General features: G+C 38.4%; 1 long non-coding RNA gene across 2 annotated transcripts in view; it reads left to right on the plus strand.

The window, feature by feature from the left end:
* LOC129122235 (uncharacterized) overlaps positions 1–24,211 on the plus strand; it is a 54,680-nt gene that overhangs the window by 15,270 nt on the left and 15,199 nt on the right. Inside the window, exons 3-4 of one of the 2 annotated variants that reach the window (XR_013182589.1) lie at positions 14,331–14,511; positions 19,283–19,394. This is a non-coding gene — a long non-coding RNA (uncharacterized LOC129122235). The remainder of the gene's footprint in view (positions 1–14,330; positions 14,512–19,282; positions 19,395–24,211) is intronic. The other variant, XR_008534535.2, reaches the window with a different exon arrangement.

Below are 24,211 nucleotides of genomic sequence, written 5' to 3' on the forward strand. Positions count from 1 at the left end.
AGTTAACAGGTATTAGCATTTCTGTTGTAAGGCCTTGTATTGAAGAGAGATTTGGTTTAAGATAGACAGCAAGTATTTTTGCATTGTCATATTAACTCTAAAATTCTAAAATGTGCCTAAAATATTTGGACACTTTTACCATGTGGGAAAACACATATATATATATATCAAATTGCTTGTCTTTTCTTCCATTTCTTAAAGTAGTATTAGTTGGGGTGTCAATCTAGAAAGATATTATGTGTTGATTTTTTTTATTTCAAAGTAAAAAAAAATAAAATTATGGGATATAAATGAATGCATTTAATAAATTTATGAAGCTCTACAAAGCAGGATCTCCAGCAAGTCTGATAGCAGTATGAATGTACTTCAGGCAATTGCACAAGAAATTTAGTAAATAAAAATGGAAGCTGGTTTTATGAGTGAATATTGAAAATGATGCTCTCTTGTGCAGAGAGCACTAGTGCATGTGAAACCCTATGTGCTTTTTACATAATATGCCTCTCTAGTTAACATATAACATAAAGTGTCACAGATCTTTTAGAGCTTGATTCACTATGAAAGAAACACAGCCATCTGTAGTGTGAAAGTTTATGACTCAATTGTCCACACCTTACAAAGTGATTCAGCAAAGACATATCTGGGCCGTGGAAACTTTTCTTTCCCTTATTCCATTAGTTCTTGCTTTGAAAGAATAAAAAAGATCTTTGAGATGCAGTATGCATTTTAATTCTTGTATAGTAAGACAGAGTGCAGATTTAGGCATGTGCTTTTACTTATTATTTTTGTTTCACAAGGCCATTTCCTGCTTCTGAATCATATTTTGAATTTTCAAAGGTGCATTAATAAAATGTGAAAAATGGCAAGTCATTTTCAAAGTGATAGGCGTATGGATAGATTAGATTAGACAGAAATCTGGACAGACCATTGGAGAAATGTTGTTAGACAAAATGGGACTTCTGCAATTACTTCTAGTCCAGTTGTGACCCATTTTGTAGAGGTTATGCAGTGTTATTTTTTAGCTTTCTTTTTTCTTAAAAATGCAAAAACCCTATGTAGAGCCTTAGTTAATATCCCATCCTTATGTTCTCATACAAACTGTAAGGCAGCATCCAAAAATCAGTTTGACATTATAAATAACATTCTCATTTCCTCCCTCTTTCTATTTCTTTCTTTCTTTCTTTCTTTCTTTCTTTCTTTCTTTCTTTCTTTCTTTCTTTCTTTCTTTCTTTCTTTCTTTCTTTCTTTCTTTCTTTCTTTCTTTCTTTTTCTTTCTTTCTTTCTTTCTTTCTGTCTTTCTTTCTGTCTTTCTTTCTTTCTTTCTTTTTCTTCTCTTTCTTCCTCTTTCTCACACACATACACTGTAAATATAAAATGCATAACTACCCTTTTACATTTGGTATAGACAAACAGAATTCATGTGCCTATGGTCCAACAGATCAGCTGATACACAGTAACTGCAAGGACTTCTCTGCATTTTCCCTCTTTATTTAGTGTTCTCACTAATCTTGGTTGTGTGAAGAACTTCCCTTTAGGACTCTGCAATATTTCCTTCTTCCTATCTTTTATTTTGATTGGGGTGGATCCACACCTGACATTGTGAACAAATGAGCTTCAGTAACTTTTAAATCCCACTTCAAGTCTTACTGAGTTCTAACACTTCCTGACAGATTGGGGCAACCCTGTTATATACCCTCTGAAGAAATGGTAAATCTTTCTGCCCTTCATGATAGCTGCCAAGTAGAAGAAGCTGAATGCACATCTAGCCTCACTTTGGAAATCACCTTGCTTCAGGAACATGCTATTTCTCTCATTTGATATCAAATCTTTGCCAGAAACCAACAGTTTCAGACGAGCCAATTTTTTGAGATGAAAGAGCAAGAAAAAGTCAAAGGTATCCCTCCTTTTTCCTTTTTTTTTTTTTTCCTTTTTTCCCTTGGTTGTTTTTAATCTTGGCATTCTGTTCATGGAGCGATCTTTGTTGCCAACATGTCTGCTGCTTCTCCATCTCTCACCCTTCAGGTTTCTTAAAATAGCTAAGAACACAGAGTTTCTAAGCCCGAAAAACACACTTACTGGGAAAAAGGGTATGCATGAAGTTAAAAAAAATATATATTTATACTGTAAGCCCTGCAACCTGGCTTCCTGCCCACGTTTGGGCATCTGTGCTGTCTCTGGATACCTCAACTGACACATGCCAGATCCAAAGAGGAAGAAATAAAGGGCACTGCTGGTTCAGTGCTGAGCCCATGAACACAGTGCAGTATCTTTGAGAGGTGGGGTTTGCCACCATTAGTCTGCTCATTATCACAGGCCTCTGGAGAGTAGGGTTCAGTCTTTATTATCTGAAATTAAAACTTCTTTCATAATACATACTGTCACTTCAAGCAGAATTCATTTATTCATCCTTTTCATTCTTTCACTGCAGAGTCTGGAGTATGTTTTCAGGTGAGTGCATCTTCAAGTGCAAATCCAAAGGAAGGCATACAGGGCATGGCAAAAGACAGAAGATGATAATTTAACACATCAGATAATTTAACACATTAGATGATAATTTAACACATCAAAAGTTCACATATCTAGAGTTAGTACTAAATTCATGGAAATAGAAACAAAAGTTTTAGAAGGGAGCATAGCAATTCCTCAGGTCTTGGCACATAAATCAAATTCTCTTCTGATGAAGGGGATGAGTTTTTAGAAGGAAAAATTCAAATTGGAAGGAAAAAAAGCTGGCATGCAAGTGAGGAGGAAAGACAGAAGGAAAAATTTTTGATACATATGATAAGCTTCAGAAAAGCATAGGGAGTTCAGAGTGTTGATGCAGGAGTAACTGATCCAGGATCCAAGATGTATGCTATTTAATTTCTCTGAACTACTTCTGCTTTCACCTTTTGAAATTTTCATGGATTTGACAAAGGATTTTATTTATGGTCAACAGAGATGAATATATAGAGAGAAGCAAAATGATGGAAGAGTATGACTAACCCTCCTTATAGCCCTAAAAGACAGTCCTTAAGCCCCCAACAGCCAATGACACACTGTCAAAAAGATTTCCAGTTGCACTGCTTGCCCTTGGCCCATCCCTTACTACCTGGAAACATTTGGCTACCAAGGTTTTTTGCCTTCACAGGGTTTATGCAACAAGGAACTGTAAAAACATAAAGACTGTCAGCTCCAAAGATATTTTTATCCTCTCTGCAGGATTCAAGGATATGCAAAGAGAAGTTGGCAGATTTATGGTACTGAGTTAGGAACTGGTTCTGCACCGGCTGAAGAGCTTGTTGAACTTGCACAAAGCAGAGGGTACAGGCTGGGTGGGTTGTGCCATCTGCTTAGAAACAAAAAGCAAGGGAGAATTTCAACAGCTGTTTGTTGAGTCAGATACTCATCCCTGATTGTTTGTGCCACAGTGGCAGATTACTGCCAAAGAAATGCATCCCCTGTTGCTTAATACACCTGACCTGGATGTTATAAAGTATACACCTGCTGGAAACAAGCCTTATGATGTAGTGCTCATAAAATGCCAGTGATTCTACTAGAGAAATGTTCTGAAATCAGCATGTTGAGTTCATCCTTGATTCTTTGTAGCTAATAGTGATAAAGCAGGGGGCAGTAGGGATTTATCCCAGCTAACTCTACAAGGTGATTAGGGCATGAGCATGGCACTTCTATTATATTCAGGTTTTCCCCGAGTATGCTCAGTTTTGTTGGGTATGACATACTGCATGTGAGTCACTCATATTCTGCATGAGTCATATGCTGAAGTGTGAAAGCAATGCTGTATCTCTGCCGTTGTTACCCGCTGCTCAGCTGCTGCCATACCACACAGCTCAAGCCAATTGAGCTCACCTTCCCAGCTTGAGCCAGCTCTCATCAGCTGCCTGAGCCCTATAAATGTGATCCATAGGGTTGTCCAACATATAACTAACAGAAATATCATATGTGTTTGGGATTGGTCTTTGAGTTATGAGTCTGTGGGTTAAACCTCCAAGAGTTCTTCTGAAAGGATTGTAAAGGGTCCAGAAAACATGTTGGCATCTATAAAATGTATTTTAAAAAGGGAAATAATTTATTTAGTCTTTTGAAGTGCACTTGTCTGTAGTACTAAGTAGATAAAAAGTGTTTGTTTTCCTCACAAACCTGACGTTTTAAGACTGCAAACCTCTGTTATGTTTGATGGATTTCTTAAAGATCAAGTGAACCAAGAATGCTTCACACCCTCAAAGTCTGAGAAATTCTGGTGCAGTCACACCCTGGAGGTCAAGCATTAGTCAAACATGGTACATCCATGATAGACTACTGAAGTGGTTTTGGTTTTTTTTCACAGATGAAAAAACAGACCTTCAGTTTACAGGTGAGTGTCAAGAAGTTGCAGAATTTGTTTTGGCTGCAGCCATCAAGCTGTTCCCTGCTGTGGCTGTGGTCACCACATAGAGCCCCTTTTTATTTGTGGCATACAAACTTTGTTCCAGTTAGGTGGTAATGAATACCTCTGGATTAAAGCTGCTTAATAAAGGATATAAAGAAGAGTACAGTTATATTATACCTGTCACTTGTAAGTGTCCAGTGATTTTCCAATGCTGTGATTCATGGAGCTGAAAGAAATTATTTGCCTAAAAAAATATTAGTGCTGATTCTGCCTGCAGAACCCCTTAATTCCTGTTACACATGTCAGCATATTATGACTGTGAGCTGTCAAATTCTAATGACTAAAATTTCATTTTTCTGTCTTTTCATGCTGTGTTTGAGAACTATAGGTCGGAAATAATTCCCTAGCTAAACTCTTCAAATGGTAAACTCAACTGTTTTTGTTCTCTCTCACTTTGTTATTTTCTAAATTTGTGTTTACATTAGTGACTTTCTCTTTTTTTATGTTTCTCTAAGAGAAAAAAAATTGATTTTCTTCCCAGAACCACTATCCATTCTAAAGAACATAATCTTAGTTGACAGCACACAGATTTGATGCAAAAATATTTTTTTTCATCCACTTATTTGATCAAAACATGGATTATTTAAAAGAAGAAGAAGGAAGAGGCGAGGTTAGGAGGAAACAAAAAAACTCTTACCGTTTCATGTGGTTAAATAACCTTGACACTGGAAAATATTTTTGCCATCCTCCTTGAAGCAGGAATTTGTTGACACAATGTTCAATAATAGAGATACAGGACTAATGCTAACATGCTTCAAATACTGCACCAAATAGCATCTATTGATCCACCTGTTATTATGCTTGTTACTGAAATGCTGTATGTAAAGCAAAGGAAACCAGTTTCCAATTTAAGTCATTAATAGATTGGTTTTGAAATTTATGTTATACATGTCCAACAAATCAAGAATAAAAGCATGTGAAAGACTGTGTAGTCCGTATTGAATTACTCATTTTTTCCACAGTAAAAGCCTTTAGCTAGAGATTGACCAAAGAATTTTAAATATCTCATTATATATATGTCATTGTTCAAAGTGTCCCTAAATGGGATTAAACAATACTCACTCAAGAGTTTCCTGTGATGCCTATTCCCCTCCTCTCACCCCCCTTCCCCTCCTCACCTTGACTTAAATTAAAGCTAATGATATGTTTTCAGTGTAAGGTAAAAGAAGGATTTTCCTTGAATGACTTTCCAACATTTTCAAATCTAATTCATTATAAGTACTTCTATCAAATGATTACTTATTTCATCTCTTTGTCTTAGAGGATTTGACTCTAAAACACACATTTGATATGGATTTAATGACCATGTTATAAACTGAAGCAAACTGAAGCAGTATTCACCTACAGATTTCTGTTTGTGCCCAGATTAAAAATAGTGCTGGGACAATTTTTCAAAGAATAATAGATTTTTTCCTTTCTGCTGTTTTTCCCCTTGCGTGTACTAGTTTGTCTTGGTTGCTGATTCTTCAATAAAAGGTAGGAGACAGCCTCATGAGCTTCTAAGGAGAGGGAGGAAAGGGCAAAGCAGAAGGAACAGTGGAGAGAGGCTATTTTTTTGCATAAAAGTCTACTTTGGAGTACCAACTTAATGACACCACACATTCTTAAACAAAAGACCTATTTCAAAAACCATTCCCCTTTTCTAAGCCTATGTTAAAAATGTTTCCATAACCATAGGCATAGTAACACTAAATATCTTTATAAGGAGGGAAGAAGCAAATAGTTTTGGTTTCTTACCAAAAAAAAAAAAAGTTGAGATAATTAAGGTAGCGAGCATATTGCGCTGCTATATTGGTTCAGTCACCTGATCTGTCTCTCCGATCACTATTTTGCACGATATACATGGTTTTGACGGGCTTGTGATAGACTGCTGTCTGAAATTCTTTAATCTGGGTCTCCTGTTTGGCAGTGCAGCAGACTTTGCTATTTTGGGTTTTTGAAACGGAGCCATACTCTGGGAGGATAAGAGATAGCTGTGACTCTGTACTGACTCATCAGTATGAAGGAAAGCCAGGTAAACTCAAACCCAACAGTGGTCCTGTTTGGGCTGCTGCTTGTGCAGATGTGCAGCAGAAGTGATCCCACTGAAATCTGTGCTGTTGCACCTTTGTGCATGCCTGGGTATACCTAAAAATCAGACCCAAATAGCTTTAGGTTAAGAATATAATAAGGATAAAATAAGCATTTAAGGCTGCAGGAGGTATGTGGGAAAATCCAAACTTTCTGGGACTTTGGAGGTGAAACTGCTCAAGTCCCCCCTCAAGGACAGACTGTGCTGTTGCATCAAGGAGTGGCTTTGGCACAGGAGAGTAGATGCTGCTGAGCCTGTCTTTGGCCTGTGTAGGAGAGAAATTTATCAGCCACTTACACATAGCTCAAGTCTCTCTGCTCTCAGATTACAAAAAATAGCAAGGAGGACAGAGTTATGAAACAAAACTTAAAAAAAAAAACAAACAAATTTTCTGATTTTGTATGAGGAACAAGGATGTGAAGAGTAGTTCAAATACAAAATATAAAAAACCCCACTAAATCTATTTATAAATCTATATTTTACTGTAATTGCTTGCATTTTGACTTTAAATTGTACTGAATGTGATTTTTGTCTTAGTGACCCTAGAATGTATGTAACTATCCAGAGCTCATTCAGGACTGAGGGATGGAAGTGCAAAAAGTGGAAGAACTCAGGGCAGAATTGCCTTGACCCTTCAGCCTTTTTAGCTGGCTTTGTAGATATTTCCTCAAAACTTTTTTTTTTCTTTGTGGCATAAGAAAGAAAATTGTGTAGCTGGCTTTTTATGCATGGGTTTGAAGAGTTGTATTGCTGAAGGCAGGTAGCATTTAGGAGGTGGGAGCTGCCATTTTCTGGTTGCTTTCATTTGTGGGGACTTATCAGGTCTTTCCTCTGTTCTGCAGGTGTTTTTTCATGCAGAGTATTACGAGAATGTTCTAAAACCTTAACTTAGCAAGGATTTATTTTTAGGAGATGAAGAATGAATCTGCAGCTAAAAGGGCAAGTGGAATCTGCAAAGATTATACGAACATGCTATCAACAAGGAACATCTCTAAAGCAGTCTGGAAATTAACTAAATACTGTTTTCCTTGCTTTGGTTAGAGTCTGTTAGTTGTGGTTATCTCCTGCTTGCTTGTGTGCACAAGGTATATAAAGAGCTTCACTTCTTTTGAAGGGCAGGGTGCAACTGAAATCCTCAGGGCAGATCCTTTTTTTCAACACTTACACTGGATCTGTCTCTGAAGTTTAGCTCATGGTGCAGAAACTTGAACATAGTTTTGATGGCAAAATCCATTTATGACATTCCCCCTTCCTGCTCAGTATTTTGTTGCACTCTATATTGAACAAGACCAATTGTGACGCTGTCCTGCGAAGTGACTCTTTGGCACAGCCTGTCTCTAATCCATGTCTGCCACCAAAGAAAAGAACATATTGTCAAGGCCTGCTTCTTGCTCACATCAGAGAAGCCTGAAAGCAATCAAAGTAGGCTTCCCTCCCCTCTTAAATAGAAATCAGAAAATATGATGCAGGATTTTTGTTACTGTTGCCGTCAAAAAGGAATGAAAGATAACAACAGTAACAAAGGCTGTTGCTATAAAACAGGGTAACTTGATACTCTTAGTTTAGACTCCATGGGACTTCCCTTGCAGGTTAGGAAGAAAGGTATAGATCTCAAACCAGATTACACACATTGTTATCAAAACAAAAACAATGGGAAAGAAAAACCACAGATTTTGTACTGTATATCCCCCAAATCAACTGTGAATAAAATTGCCAATTTTCTTTTGTTGGAGACATGATTTGGTAGCAGTGAATGTGTAGGACAACTGCCTTGTGTTTCTGAAAGTGCCCGCAAAAATGGAAAGATTCAGAGAGTTTGCAATGAATGTTTCTCAAAATTTGCATGAAAGTGTGTAATTTGCCTCTTGCTAATAGTTATTTTCCTTCTTAAAATATTTCAGTCGAGTAACAGCAATGATAGTATGACGTGGGTTAGCTTTGCAAATTTGTTTACATTTAGTATTTATATTGCAGTCAAGCGTAGCAGCTCTCCTCAGGGACTCATCTCTATTCACTGCCGCCAGTGCAAACTGCTGAGTGCTTTTGTCCTGCTCTGGCTCTTACCGCAGAGCTCTCTCACACTTGGGTTCTCTGATGGATAGGAGCACAGATGACCAGGTCTGGGGCTCCTTACCTCAAAGACTTTATAGGAGCTGGTCCTCGAAGGCTGCAGTGCAGCAAAGATTTACATGTGTTCTGAACAACCCACCCAAGTTGAAGTTAATCTTTTCAGGATTAAGATCCTGAAATTTAAATGGCAAACTCTTGCAGCATGAACAGCCAATAATCCATACGACCAGTCTGTAAACAACCTACAGGCTGAAAGCTGTCCTCTGGCCTATGAATGAAGAGAAGAGAGAAGATTTGCTTCAATTAACAAAGAATGATCCACTAATCATAAAAAAATGGGTGCAAGAGAGGACAGGATAGTGATGAAGACAAGGAGAAACAAATCCTTAGTAAATAGTTTAATTTGCTCCAATATTTCTTTGTTTCCAGGATGTAATTTTAACTGCATGCCATTCAAAGCTGTTGAGAGGATGTGCTACATGCACACATGTGAGCTCTGAGGGAAGTACACAAATCTGTAGAGAAATCATAGCTCCAGTGCAAAATTTATAGGATCTTATTTCCAAGTAGGTAATAATGTACAAATTCGTCAGAACCGAAGACGAGTTAAAGGAAGATGTCATGCAGGAGCAAACTGCAGAAAACCCATCAGCTGCTACCCCACGTGACAGACCCAGAGGCAGCTCCAGAGCCATTAACGCAAATGCCTAGGGAGTTTGACAAGGAAAAAGATTCTGACACTGGAATAATATCTGCCAGCATTTGGCATCTGTGTCCTGTGATGGCCAGCCATCCTACATGGGTACTGACTCCACTGCTGGAAAAAGTAGGAAAAGGACAGCAGTAACAAAGTATCATCATTTCTTGTATGAACTTATAATATTCACAGAAATTTAGAAATGGGAGCTGGAAGGGCAAACCATTTTGCCTATGCATATTTGCAATTTTTATTTACACAAAAAGAAAGCATCAAAAATATGTATTTGAAAAAACATTCTGAGAACATTTGATTTTATAGGTATGACATTGTGACTGAGAATAAACATTGAAATAGTATTTTTGCAGGTCCCAGGCTTCCCAAAGCTGACCCTGGGCTAGCACTAGTTGCTGATTTCTAGGGTGAAAATTATCCTTATTTAACCTAAGTTTTCTTACACATTTGTTACTGTTTGCAACCAAATCAATAATCTGGATATCAGAAAAAAATGCAGTAATAAGTAAAAACTAAATCTGCAGTTCCTATGCAAACATCACTGGTATGCTGGGTATTTGAAACTTTGGTCCAGCACTTAATTCCAAGGGCAAATCTTTTCCGAACAGTTTTCCTACTGCTAGCAAATCAGGCCCTATGAACTCCCTGAGGGCTGACACCCGTGGCTTCCAATGCCCAAGTGACAGACTGGTCTAACAGGTCCAGCCCCTACAGACATCCACTGAGTGTGTACTTTTGTAACCTTGTTGCACTGTTCGTGAAAAATGGCAAAAATGCCCCCGCAAATATCCTTTGAGCCAATGTGCAGTTTTTATCTGAACTCACATACGAGTGCCTCTGCAGCAGCAGCATTTGTCCAGCTCCCATCATCCCAGCAGGGTTCAGCCTGAAGGAACGGAGCGCGCGGCATCCGTCCTCGCTTCCAGCAGCCTCCCCTTTGCACCTTATGTGTTGAGAATGGCCCCTGACTCTGCTCCCAAACCATTTGTTTTATTTGTTGCTCTTGTGACACTGAAAGAGCTCCCCACTCGTCATGGCTGCAATTATGGTTACGGCTGAACCCCTGGAACTGGGAGTAAGAGTCCGGCCCTGGAGAATAGAAGGCTATAGCCTCTAGCATGTTGTTCCAGTCCACTGGCATCTTAACTAGACAGCGTTAGGTTTAGCATAAAATCCATATTCCTACCGTTGTGGAGAAGCCAGGCAGGTTCTGTTTTCTTTTTCCTTTTACCACAAACATCAAGCAGCCAGACACAAAGTTCAGGAGACAAAAGACTGTTTTTCTGTTGGCTTTTTGTCTCCGCATATCTGTCGGTTACCTGTACCCTGCAGAGGGTGTGGTTCACTCTGTAACAGCAAGAGGTAGTGAGAGAATAACCCTATCCTGAGAATAATCTGAATAATTTATTATTTAAATGAGATTTTGTGAGGTAAAACGATGAATCCAGTACAGCCCCCTTCTGAGTTTTAGGCATTGTTTCTTCGAAGGCATAAATTTGCTTTGCAAAGGTTTCTTGCTCTACTGTAGATGGTGTTCCTACTTATGCTACATGGTGACAAAACCTAAAGAGGGAGTCAGATGTGTGCTCTACAGTACTTGAGAATTTAAGTTAAATCTGTAATTTTCCCCCCTGCATTTCCTCAGAGAAATTAGCTATTCTATTCACTGCATAAATTTTCAGGTTTTGCTAGCACGACACTCAGGGTGTTGAATTTTTTATGACAAAAATGCTGTAATAATTGTTGAACAGATGTAAGTGTTGGAGAGTGGGCTCTGGCAGACCTCATGAAACCTCTATTAGCAATTTAACCCTGTCGTTACTTGAGTGAAATGGAAGTAGAAAAGGACAGAGTTTTGAACTGCTTCATTCAGACATGCACAAGGGGCTCCCAGGTTGGGGGTAAATGACCTTTAATTAGATGTATTCCTAATGAAAGCAGGGATTTTAAAAAAATCTGAATGAGCACTAACCTATAGAGCAGCACTATTAGGACTTTCTGCTGTGATGTTTGGAGCTGAGAACAATTCTGGATGTAGATATCCCAGTCCAGTGATCTGTGCTGTCTGAAATATTCATAGGACCTAATCCTCCAATTTTAGGTCAATCTCTGTAATACACCTCTCCTTCACTGCAGCTGAGTTAGCAAATGATGACAAGACAAAAAGTTTTATGTCCAAGAAACCAGAGGTGCTTTAGATTTTCCACACCTGCCATATTAAATAAACGGCTTTTGAAGGCTCCAGGGTTTCAGGAAGGGAAATTAAAGAAAAAGGCAGCCCAACAACAGTGTAACTGAGTGCCCAAGGGAACTGCCTCTGCATGTAGGTGATGTCAAAAGGAGGTGTTTTTCTGTAGCTTTGTACCTGGAACAGAGATTTTGTGCATTTGTAGAATACAAAGAAATTAGATGTGCAGTTAAACAGTCATACAGGCATAAACTCATACACATAAACACGTCCATCCTAAAAATATGCCTGCATTTGAAACTGGTACATATAGAAGTATTACCTTGAAATAATAACCTGTGTTTGATGGAAGACAGTAATTAGTAAACAATTACTTATGGAGTCCTAAGACCATGTTATCTGTGCGCTTGGTGGGGAGAGCCATACTTACATACAACTGCACCACTCAGGGGCAACGTAGAGGTATAGGATTGTTTTGATATTTCAAAACAATAGCATTGTTTTGATATTTGATACCTAGATACATTCTCATTTTTTCAAGTGAGTGAAAAAACATTTCAACATTTTTTCAAGTGAGTGAAAAGGTTTGCTATGGTGAGTCTCACTTTGGATAAAGTGGATAAAACAGGCTCTAATTTATGACACACACAATAGCATGCATCTACAGCACAAGTTACTAAAAAAAAATTTAAAATACGTAATTTTTTCCAAACCTGTGTATGTATGAGTTGTGCTAACTGAACTTCTCTGGGATGGCAATGTTTTTGAAGGCTGGAAAGATGTCTGAACACCTGGCTATTTCTTTATACACATTTATCCAACCACCTATTTTAGTTGGTATAAACAGAGGTATTTCCAGTGTATCTACATATTCAAGATCATATTCAAACATTTGTAGATGGATTGCTTCAGAGACATGCCTTCACAGCCCTTCCCTGTAGCTTATTTGCAACTTGGCATTTTTTCTGCTTCTCTTTGCCATTCTTTCATATGCTGCGCTCTCAGAACCTTATAAGTGAAACTTATATAAGAAGTGATGTCCAATAGGAGAGCAGCAGAAAATAAGATAATAGTCTAGAGAAAACGTCACTTATGGATTTGATTATCATTTAAACTTGTCTGCTGCCTATTACCTATATAGATGTAGCAACTCAAAGGATTTGTTTTGAATGATTTATTCTTATCCCTAGAATACAGTATTTATATACATCTTTATTTCAGATTTATTAAAGAACTGCTGCACTTTGCATGGTGCTCAAAGTCTAAATGGGGGCTGTCTGTAGAGTGTCACTCTGTAAAACTGATGTGATGATGTAGTAATTTATGAAGAACACATACAAAATTTGCTCCACCATTGAATTCTCCTCCCTCGAAACAAAACCCAGCCCCAAAATTTGACTTCTGACATTACAAGATGTCTTGTGGCTTTTGCAAATTTGGATGCTCCAATCTTCTTAGAAAATATTCATTTGTTTTTTTATCAGTTCATCAGCCAGTACTGAAATCTGGTCTTATTTCCCAAGCTTTGAGAGAATATTATCTCACCCAGGCTTTGCACATATTACAGCTATTTACATTATTTGTTTGAATGGAAAGAATATTTGAGAAAGCATGAGATGGATAAAGCTGAAAAGAAGTGGGATAACTGAAGAACAGACTTAAATGTATGAAGTTAAAAAACAGTGTCATTTACACACACATTCCAACAATGTGAAAAAGAGATGCCTTTGGTAGTGATCCTGACAGCAGAGATTATTGCCCTTCTGGAGCTTATATATAAGGTTTTTGTTACTTAGTGCTTCACTAGAAGAAAAATAAGAAATTAACTTTACAGATATATTTTAATAAATTTTATTGTCAATAGACAAACATAAACAATGTATATTGATGGAAAGAGCTGAAAAAAATAAAATTAATCTGATATTTATTACCTGTATATTAAGGTCACCCTAAGATCACAGTTGGCAACTGAAAAACCACAGGAAGGCTAGTGAGTAAATGTACTTGCCACTGTTGCAAGGGCTGTATAAAGATACTAGAGAACAGATCCTGTATGAGCTCCTGATATGAACAGATGAAGAATGACTTAGTTTTACTCAAAACAACAGTGTCACACATGTGCAAACCCAAAACTCTACCCCATGCTTCCTAAAGAGGCTTACAGATAACTTCTGTTCCCTAAAGTACAGTTCTGCACTTGAACCCTGGATGCCAAAGCAGCTTGTTTGTGGTGGTTGGCACTCTGGAAATGAAACTTTAGTTAACTCCAGTGTAAAGTGATGGGCAGCATGATGTCTGTAAGGAAAGGTATGCTCCAAGAATAAGGAGGTATTAATAGCTGGATGAAGACTTTTCACCACTCATACTAAAATCTGAAGCTTTGTTAAGCAGCCAAGAGGACTGCAGCCTGAGATTCAACATAACAAACTCTCAGTAGCAAAATGCAATATCTTATGTGCTTATAAGCTGGATGCCAAAGTGAGGCAGGCCCTTTCCTTTTTTGAAAAGCCTGTATGCTCCTTGTTTGAGGACTGAGGGAAAGGAAATATAGCATAATATGTTCCTGAGACTAGGTCATTACGGAACTGTAGATTAGAAACTGTAAAAATAAGAGTCCCAAGGAAATGGCACTTAAGTTAATGAAAACTAGAAGGCTCTTGTCATAAGTGAGAGAATTAATTTACAGAAAATGTTCAAACTTCATTTTAATCATGTCATCTGCTTATAAAGGTTGACTGAGTGGTTAATACAGAAAAAGAATATATTCCCAGAATTTCAGCTGCAATTCAGTCCAGCCTAACTGGAAACCAATCTGCGTTTTGAAAGCGGTCACTGATTTTCAGTGTTTATCTTTGACCTACAGGAACCAAATCAAAGTGGGATTTTCACATGCGAAAATCAAGGAGGGTAAAATAAAAGAACTTCAAAACAAAGCCCAGGCCTCAAAGGATATTGTCAGAGAAGCCATATACTGGAATGAAGCATGACATGGGAAAAACCCCAGAATAAGCCCTTTTATCTGAGACTTCTGGTTCAGTACTCAGGTACAAGATATATTGTCAAACACAGCATTTGCATTTCTGTACTATTATGGTCAAAGAAAAAAACATGTAAGTAAAATTCATTGATTTTTGGTTTGGAATTTTAGGTTTACCAATTTCTTATTCTCACTTGTGGTGAGTTTACCATCCATTTAATTTGCCATGTTAGAAGTCTTAGTTTGTGATCTTGAACTTTGACTGTTGGCACTGCTTCTCACCAGGCATGCACTGACTTTTCCCTGGGCAAAACGCCTCAGTTGATCTGGGCTCAAGGGCAAAAAATGAGCTAATTTTTCTTCAGTGTATGTGAATCATGCCTTGCCTAAGCTCAGTGTAAAGCTGGGGTCATTTGCACCATGTGTAAAGCTCTCTTTATACCAATCGAGCGTGTCTGCATTAGAAGTTTATATTGCTGTATTTACAACAGAATAACTTCACCGGTGCAGGAGTCGGTGTAATTAACGCAGGGGGCACAAGGGCCCTGCGGCCGTTCCTTGTAATGAAGACTAAAGATGGAGCTTTCAAAAGTGCTGAAGTGACTCATAAATGCCACTTTGGTTGTACCACAGGTCATGGATTCATTAATCACTCTTAAACCATGTCTACACAAGGAGATTTTATCCCCACCAGCCAGAGTACTGTAGTCATACACCTGTATTTGTAGCACCAAAGTAGATCCACAATCCACTGAGACTGTATCAGAACTTACTTTTTATGAGACTTGTCTAAATAACATATACATCCATATCCAAAAATTGCACCTCTTGAAACAGTGCAACCCTGCACATAAACAAGAACTTGAGAATTTTGATAATCCCATACCTTAACATTGTTGTTCCTCTGGCCACATTGTCAGAGGTTTAGATCTGATCACATTTTTTAGTGTTTTTTTCAGAGGGAAGAGGGAGGAAACTATAAACCACCGGTATTTGCAAGAACTGAACTCACCCAGCCTACTGGTTTGCTCTGCAGACTAGTGTGCAGTTGGCCAGCTCTGTCCTCATCAGCAAATGTCACTTGAGTTACAGGGAATCCACATCCGGTTTCAAAGAAAGGGAGAGTTTTTCCAAGAAGATAATTTTATTTCTACATGTTACTCTATTTCTGCTAACAGTGCTAGAAAAGCAAGATTGTGGGGGTTGTGTGTTTAATACAAAAAAGTAGATTTGCTGATATAACCGTCATTTGCACTGTTTATATTTAAATGTCCTTAAAAAAAAAATCATCAAAATTTACAGATAGTAAGAGTGCGCAAATCAGAACACTTATCTTCTTTTTATAGACTAAAATCAAATTATTCCTCACATTTTTCTCAGTTACAGAATATTAGATTGCAGTGTCTGGAAGCGACCTGCTTTCTTGAGGAAGGTATATTCCCAAACTAAAATTGAATACTACATCAAGACTTTTTTTTTTTTAATTCTCAGCAATTATTATTTGTCCTAATGTATTAACATTGTACCATTCCTAAACTTACCCATGGAAGCAGAGAGTAGCTCATTTCCCAATCAGATTCTTAATTAATTACCTTGTAGCCTGCTATCTTAAAAATACAGGTCGAAAAATGGTATGTTAACCTTTTAATTTTTTTTTAACCTAATAAAATAACCAACTTGTGTTGTGACCTGTAATTCTGAATCTGATTGAGTTTTCAATATACTGTAATTCACAGATTTTCTCCCCTCTAGCACTAGGTTTGTATCTGTCACATGGTTTTCAGTGTTCCTAATGAGCTGTTAACAAGCTGTCAATTACTTATGCAAATGAGGCAAGCAGAAATGGAGGGGTTGCTATACCTAGAGTTAAAGTGTGCTACCTCAGATTGTTACGAAATAAATCATTTCAGTTTTAATAGCTGTCTGTGCCCATGCGGCTTGTGTCATGTAGGCACTTTTTCATTATATTATTTACCCAGCAATAAAATGCTGCAGGGGACTTTGGGGTGATTAAAAATTTGAGGGGGGAGGGGAAGTCACTCAAGTGACTTCATTCTTTGCTGCTTTGCACCTTCTGCTCTTCTTGGGTCGAGGCTATGAGGCTACAAGCTGTCAGGTGCCCTTAGCCCTGTGGAAATAAATGACAATTCAGGACTTTACGTCTGATCCTGGCAGACTATCTAATGAAGGGCCTTGCCAAGGTATGTAATGGAGCCTCACGAATATATAAATAGTGGAACTAGGAGCTGAAATCTTGAATTTTGGAGAGAAAGGCACGATTTATGTATGTATTCTCATCCTCCTAAGAGCCTTCTACACAAAGTTCAGACAGAAGAAATTTTGGACTTTTACTTGTGTAATTCGTAAAGGAATTCTTTCCCCCTTGTTAAAGTCAATGAAATTTTGCCTTCAAATTCTCTTTCTCTTTCCTTTAGCTTTCAGTTGATACTTACCGTAAAACATTTTGTGAGATCTTGTATGAAGAATGTTATATAAAATGAAATTGCATTGTATTTATGACCAGCACTATAATAACAGTCTATCAGTGTTTCCATCGTAAGCCCCTATTGTTGAGGGCTTTAAAATTCACCTATAAAATTCACTCAGGATTGCAGCATGGTCTACAAATGACAAACAAATCCTTTTGCCTATTTTTAAGTTAGAATATGTGAAATCAAGACTGGAAATTAAAAGAATGGGATGTTTCCTCCCATTTAGGTATGTGTGTGTGTGCGTGTATATGTATGCACTTTAAAAGATGGGTCAGAAGCATTTCTTCCATTATTTAAGAAAATCTTATCAAAAAAGCTCTAGGAAAGTGAATGGATCACATTGTTTTGCTCCAGCCCATACCTAATCAATTGGTGCTTGTTAAATCTGCTGGCAGGATCAGGTTCAGACTCCTGAATTGATACTAATTTCACCAGGGTAGGGAAATCTCATGAGTGGGAGCCTTGTAGCCAGTCCATACCCAAGAGCAGAAGGTGCAAACCATAAATAAAGTCGCCTGTGTGAATTCCCCTCCCCCTTCAACTTTTTAATCACCCCAAAGTCCCCTGCAGCATTTTGTTGCTGGGTAAATTTGCACATTCAGCTAACTAAGCTGAAAGGTCATTGGCATAGGAACTTTTCTTCTGTCCTTATGTCCATTATGTTTAAGGTTCAGGGACCTGAATTTGTGCATACTGAAGCCAGGAAGCCTGGTGTGCAGCAGAGAGAAGTGTTCTGGTAGGAAGCCAGAGGAGAAGAATTTCAGAGATATAATGACATGAAAACCAGTAAATAGAAGTGAATGAGATACAAATCAAGAATGCCTTTTCAGATGGGAGACACCCCAAAGAAACAGTCTGTGAGAGAATTAGCAGGCTAAATCTTTTGCTGATCAATCCCGATGGAAGCTTTCTGGTCAAAATGTCAGTGGTAACTTTATTTTCAGCTGGTATGTACAATAATCCTTTTGTTCCATCTGCAAACACTAGGGGGTAAATTTTTAGCGTGATGCTTAGGGATTTAGCTGTAGGACTCCCATTAACGATAATGGGAATCATGTAGCTTGAGCACTCTGCATCGTGCTGAATATTTACCCCTCAGTTCAGAGCACTCTCTCGTTGAATTTTTAATTATATTTACAGATAAATTCCATAACCAAATATCATCAGCTCTCAAGCAGATTGTTTTATTAAAAGGTGCAGATTTCCAACTTCATTTTGAGCTGCAACCTACAGTGATTGGTTTAGCAGCTGAGTAATTTTTTTAAAGTGTCTATTTAATAATGCCTGATTTGTCAGCTTCAGAGCATTTGGGAGAAAATAAATATTAGAAAGTATACCACCCTGCATACATGTGCCAGAGAAATGCAAAATGTGAACATTCTACCTTGTACTGAGCCTTCAAAAGGTGTAACATGGTGCAGCAAGCTCTTTCTGGGCAATATTGCTTCTGCATAATTCTGTGGTTAGAATAAGTAGTAGTATACAAACACTCAGCACTAATATGACATAGGTGGTACACAAATTGCATTTGTGAAATTAAAAAATAGGAGTCAAAAAAAGTTAGGAGATTTGCTCAAGGCCAGCCAAAAGATTTCATGTAAGAGAGGATATTAGAATTCAAAAGTCCCTTAATTCTATACTTACATCAAAATCTAAGACCAGTCTAAACAGGTATAGAGGACGTGGTGTACCCATGCTGATCTGCTCAGCTCCTCTGAGACATGCTTCCACTTGCTTTTGCAGCTCAAAATTCCTGAAGTAGCCACATCCATCTCTGTTGTGACCCTGTTGAAAAGTCCTGTGAAGTAAAAATGTTTCTGCTGGTTTATTTCATGACTGCCTAGCAGTGACGTTAGAGATACTAACTTTGTTTTAAGATATGGGTGAGATTAATCTCTTTTCAGATATTTTCTAAAGGAAACTTCAAGTTAGTGATGGAGGGCTGAGGTGTTGCTGTTTTTCTGATGCAGCTATTCCAGGGGCCCCCATGCCAGGCTTCAGCTGCTGTCAGCAGAGGTGTTATGAATAAAAGCACAAATTGTAGCATCATTTTAGTGCCACTCTTGACTGATACGTGTCACCTTAGCTTGTACCAGAGGACTAGACTGACACACAGCAATCCTGAGATCAAAAAAGCACTAGACATTTTGACTGAGCCTTGCTGTCCACTCCAGTTTCTCTCCACAAAATATTTAGGTGTCCTCAGCTGAAACAGAATTTTAAAGTGTGTGACCATAAAAGCTTGCCTGCATGAGAGGCTGCCTTTGAAAATGTTTTTGTTACTCTGTAAATGGACCCAAGAAATCCATAAACAGAAAATTTCTGCATCAATCAATTTCTGCACAGGAACTGTCCTGATGTGAAAGTGCACGCTTTGACTCCTTGGGGCATGTGGTGATTTCTGCGAAGGGAATACCTGCGTTTGAGCAACTGATCTGAGAGCACAGACCCTCCCAGGGTATGTTCATACTTAATTCTTTCAATTCACAGTACAACCACCAAAATTCAGATGAAAAACACATGGTGCTTCCTTACCTTTCCAGTAACCTACCAGTGAGGGAAGCAGAACTGCAGTGCCTCTGTTTGCTCCTAGAGTTCAAGTTCCTATCAGACTGGGACTGTTGGAGTGTTCATTTGACTTTGGTAGAACATACCTGAATACCCATCTCCATTCACGGCAGCACTCTGGATTTGGGATTGATTCCCTCTCAAAGTCAGTGGAAATCCCTATTATGGTTGATAGCCTAAGATAAAACCAGAATATGTTTCTGGGGTTAAAAAAAAAAAAAAAATAGTGATCAGTCTCTCTTTCCACTGCTTGTGATTGACAGGACAAGAATACAGCAGAACCTCCACAAAATTTATCCCAGCAAAACTTATTTTTTTTATGCTAATCCTATATCTGAATATATACCCTAATTGTAGTATTCATATCTCTGCCCTTGGTAATCATCAACCCATCCCTAATGTTTCTTTTTTTCAGAAAAGGTAAACTCTCCTCACTTTTCAGTAGCAGATTTATACAAAGGGAACTTTATGGTATATATTACATTCACAAAGCAGTTTTCTCCATCTTGCAATCACTTAAAAAAAAAAAGAACTTTCTTATCTCATCTTCCTTCCTGCATGAATGTCTGAGATAATCAATGAAGTTCCTGTGTAGAGAATAAATTGAGCTCGAATGGCTCCTCTTAAACTGTACAATCAAAGAAAGAGGAGGTTTTTGCTGATGATTTTGATATTCAGTTTAACTTTCTTCACAAGGCTGTCAGCGCAGTGAAAGTGAGGTCAATCTGACCACACTCTTCCTAAAGGATCCTCTTCTGAGCCATCTACTTGAGTATACATCTCCTGACAAATCAATGGCAGAATCGAGAGGCATGTACTTTGCCCAGAAACCTGGGGGCTGATTGTCCTTTGCTGTGCATCTTCTGCAGTCATTTATGTCAGTTCAGCATGGGTGTGAGACAGTAGCTGATAGCAATAGTGCTGTTTAGCATCTGCATCCCAGTGATACAAATGCTTGCCTGAAGATGCAGGACAATAGAGGTGCAGACATGGGTCCTACAACAAGAAAAAGATTCAGATCATGGCAAGTACAGGGGAATTGTCACTCACATGTACATACAGACGCACAGAAACCATTTCAGTGAGAGTGGTAAATAAATGACAATTTAAAATTTTTTCTGAAGTTGCTGAGTCAGAAATCCTAGTTTTTTTACAGGACAGATGTTGGGAAACAAGCACTAAGCAAATTATAGGAACTCACAGACACCAAGAATCCTATCCTCCCCTCTTTCAGGGTAATTTTGCATTTCTTGACCATGACCACTTGCTGAAAGCTCTGGAATAGGGGTTGTTGGTCTCCTGGGAAGTTACAGCATAGTGGGACTGCTGCACAACAACAACACAAGTGAGTATAATGAATGTGACTGGAAGTCCCCCCAGACGTTCTTTTGCTAAATTATCTAAACCCAGAAAATTTTCTCGGGAGTTAGCGACAGTTGTTTCAACCAGTTCAAATCTGTCTCAAGGGTTACTGCCCTCAGACATTTGCCATCACAGGCCTTTCCTGCTCAAGATGAGAAGGGAGCTGTAGAGAATGAGGAAAACCCAAGAGCAGAACTGGAGTGCTGGAAAACTCATCACCTTTAGAGTGTTTTTTAAAACTCTTACCTTGTGTCTCTGAATCTGTGCCTTGCACTTAGGCTTTGTTGGTGAATCAGATTCATCTGCTCATGGACAAACCCTCGGGCCTCATCCTCCCCCTTTTCTCCCACAAGTTCTCTACTGAGCTTGTCTGTATCCTGACATGAAATGAAGTGATATGTATAAGAATAAAGATATTACATCCTGGGTAATATCCATTATGTTGCTGTCTATTAGCTCTCAATTCTTGGGAGTGCATTACTGCATTATTTCTTTTGTGCTGATGCTATTCCATCAAGGCCAATGCTGGTTTATTCAGTTGTATCAATGATTTCTTCTGAGGCGGCCTAGACAATATACTGTAATATATATAATACTATGTGATTTTTAAATCAGCCTTGCAAATGTATTCTAAAAATTTTGCAGCTCTTCAGTCAAATCCTATTGTCCATCATTCCTAATGATGACTACTGGTTAGCAGAAAACAAATAAAGAAGTGACATTTATACACATAAAAAAGATCAACTAAGTGAACACAATTCTTTAGGAAGCCTAGGAATCAGAATTTTGCTTTGACCCATACTGTAGAAAGCTTTTCTCTTGTTTTGTAAAAGGGGAAACAAAATACATTACATAAACAAAATACATGCATTTTGGAATTGTATATGTTACAACAAAAAAGTGTTAAAGAATTTCATGTGAATTGAAAAACACATTTCCACTAACTCTAAATTATATTGCATTCAAACTTTTTCTATATGAACAAATGAATTAAAGTTTATTCTTTCCTTTTAAGAGCATAAAAAGAATGGTACTTTTCTGCTTCATTAATGCCATTTTAGACAGATAAGATAATATTTCTGTTTTAGAAATGCCACAACATTTTAAAATAATGTTGATATTTAGAAGGATTTCAAAGCTCTTAAAAAAAAAAAAAGAAAAAAGTTTTCTCTCCATGCTTATGTTCTTCCCAGGCAAAGTTATCGTTGCTGCAGTGCTCTTGAAATTTCTTTGTATCCCATATTAGCAGTGAAAATTGTTAATGTACAGTTGTTTGTCATAGCAATGTGTGTGTTCTACTCAAACTTTCTCTGAATGGTGAGTGATATTCAGTAACTGAAAAGTCTCAAGCCATATTCAGGGGACAGTTTGATGCAGACGGTGCGTGCAGCCAATCTGTCACTCAGAAGCAGAGAGGGCAAGGCTGTTTTCTCACTCAGCACAACTTGGAGGGGAGTGGAGCACTCTCAGGTCTGCTTGCACCATTTCTGCCTGCCTGGGGCTTGCTCTGGTTTGTGATAGAAAACCTGGAGCATATTCTGTGGTTCCTGGGCAAAGCTGCAGCATGTTACACATTCCTAGAGAGAAAAGGTCCCTGGCACTCTGTGGGTAGGAGTGCTCTGTCCCAGCTGAGTTTCCTTCTCTGGGTTTTCTTACCTCTGCTCCAGGCACCAGGGCAGCAAATGCAAGGGGCACAATTTCTGAGTAGCCATGTTAAACAGGCCTGAATTCAGGATGTGCAGAACTCAGCCCTCATTCCCTGTTGCTCTCCAGGCTCCACCCCTCAGGCCTGAGTGGGTGAAGTTTAGGAAGCTCCTTGCAGTCAAAGGGTGAGTTTTGTCCATTCACTGAGTCAGCCCAGGCTAGGTTTTTGGTTTATTTGGGTTTCTTTTTTTTTTTTTTTTTTTGCCTCGGGATATCTTTCTACTCAAAGGTAGAACTCACCTACTTTTTCATACCTAATTTTCACTTAGTCTTTCATTGTATTGTGGCCAAAACAATGCTGCATGTTTATTTAAGCGATGAAGCTTAAGAATAGAAGCATAATAAGACAAAAGTGAAGAGAAGGGTGGAAGAAGAGGGGGCTGATGCTTGTAGGGATGGGGGAAGAGCAGGAAAAATGCAGGATATTTATCAGAAGGACCAACCTGAAAGGCAGGTAAATCCAGTTAACCACTTGAAAACAGGTAGGCACATTAAAGGAAGTGGAAATAAAGTCAATTAGTGGCAGGGTGTCAGCTAGTGAATAGCAACTAATTTGATGTAGTCTAATCACAGAATTTGGCTATTTGCTTACCAGATTGTGATCCCACCAGTGCTTCTTCCAGTGCAGTCACTTCAGAAAAGAGAGTAGAATTACCATGAGATCTGATCCATTGATTAATTGAAATTAGTTTTAAATAACTGTATCAGATGTGATCTAAAACCAAGAAGTAAATAGTTGCTGAAATGTGGTGTGATTATGGCTATTCAGGGAAGCTGAGGATGTGTGAACAAGAATCAGGGATTTTGTAAGGTGTGAATGTCCATGTGGAGGTTCACAAGCCTGTGCACCAGGAGGGAGCCTGCAGAGACACTTCCCTGTCTCTGGGCTCTTAGTTTCTCTATTGACACTCACTCTCTATTGACAGTTGCCCCTATTTGGATGAAATGTGTTGTGAATGCCAAGATTCAGCTCACTTTTTAGTGTCCAGCTGGTAGAGATACATTGATACATGTTGGAAGGTTGTATGTGCCTTCTATACACACCTTTGTAAGAGGCTGGGCAGCCTCTCTAGCTCTGTTTACTGTCGGGCATTAACAGGAATGGATGGTTAGGAGAAAACAAGAGGAAACAGGAGACATATAAAGTGATTTTTTTTTACTGAAAATCAATGGTTTAGCAATTTCCTGAATCAGAGGTTATATCCAGACTTAGGAAGCTATGCTCTACAAATTTATCTAATCTTTTCAAATCTATTAGGTTTTTTGGTCTCATAATCATATTGCAGATGAAAATTTAGGCAATTTTGTGCTCTGGGGAATAATTGCTTTGTCTGTTGTCAGTGTGGTTCTTGCTCACTCATTGGGTGCGGTTTCCTTCTGATGATGTGGGAAGAGGAATAATCAATGCATGTGCTGGGCAGTGGTGACCTTACACATCTTTGTCAAGCCCCTCTCAATCACCTATGTTGTTCCCTAAAAAATGTAAATTTCTCACATGTCTTTTGTTCTCATACATACCTCCATTTTCTTTATCTTTACTAGTTCTTTTTATATTTGATAACTGGGTTCAAGCTTCAAGGTTTTCCTTCCTCTTCATCATTTGCCCATCCAGTCATTGTTGGTATATACCCTGCAGGAAAA

The sequence above is a fragment of the Agelaius phoeniceus genome, chromosome 6 (genome assembly GCF_051311805.1).
Source record: "Agelaius phoeniceus isolate bAgePho1 chromosome 6, bAgePho1.hap1, whole genome shotgun sequence".
NCBI lineage: Eukaryota > Metazoa > Chordata > Aves > Passeriformes > Icteridae > Agelaius > Agelaius phoeniceus.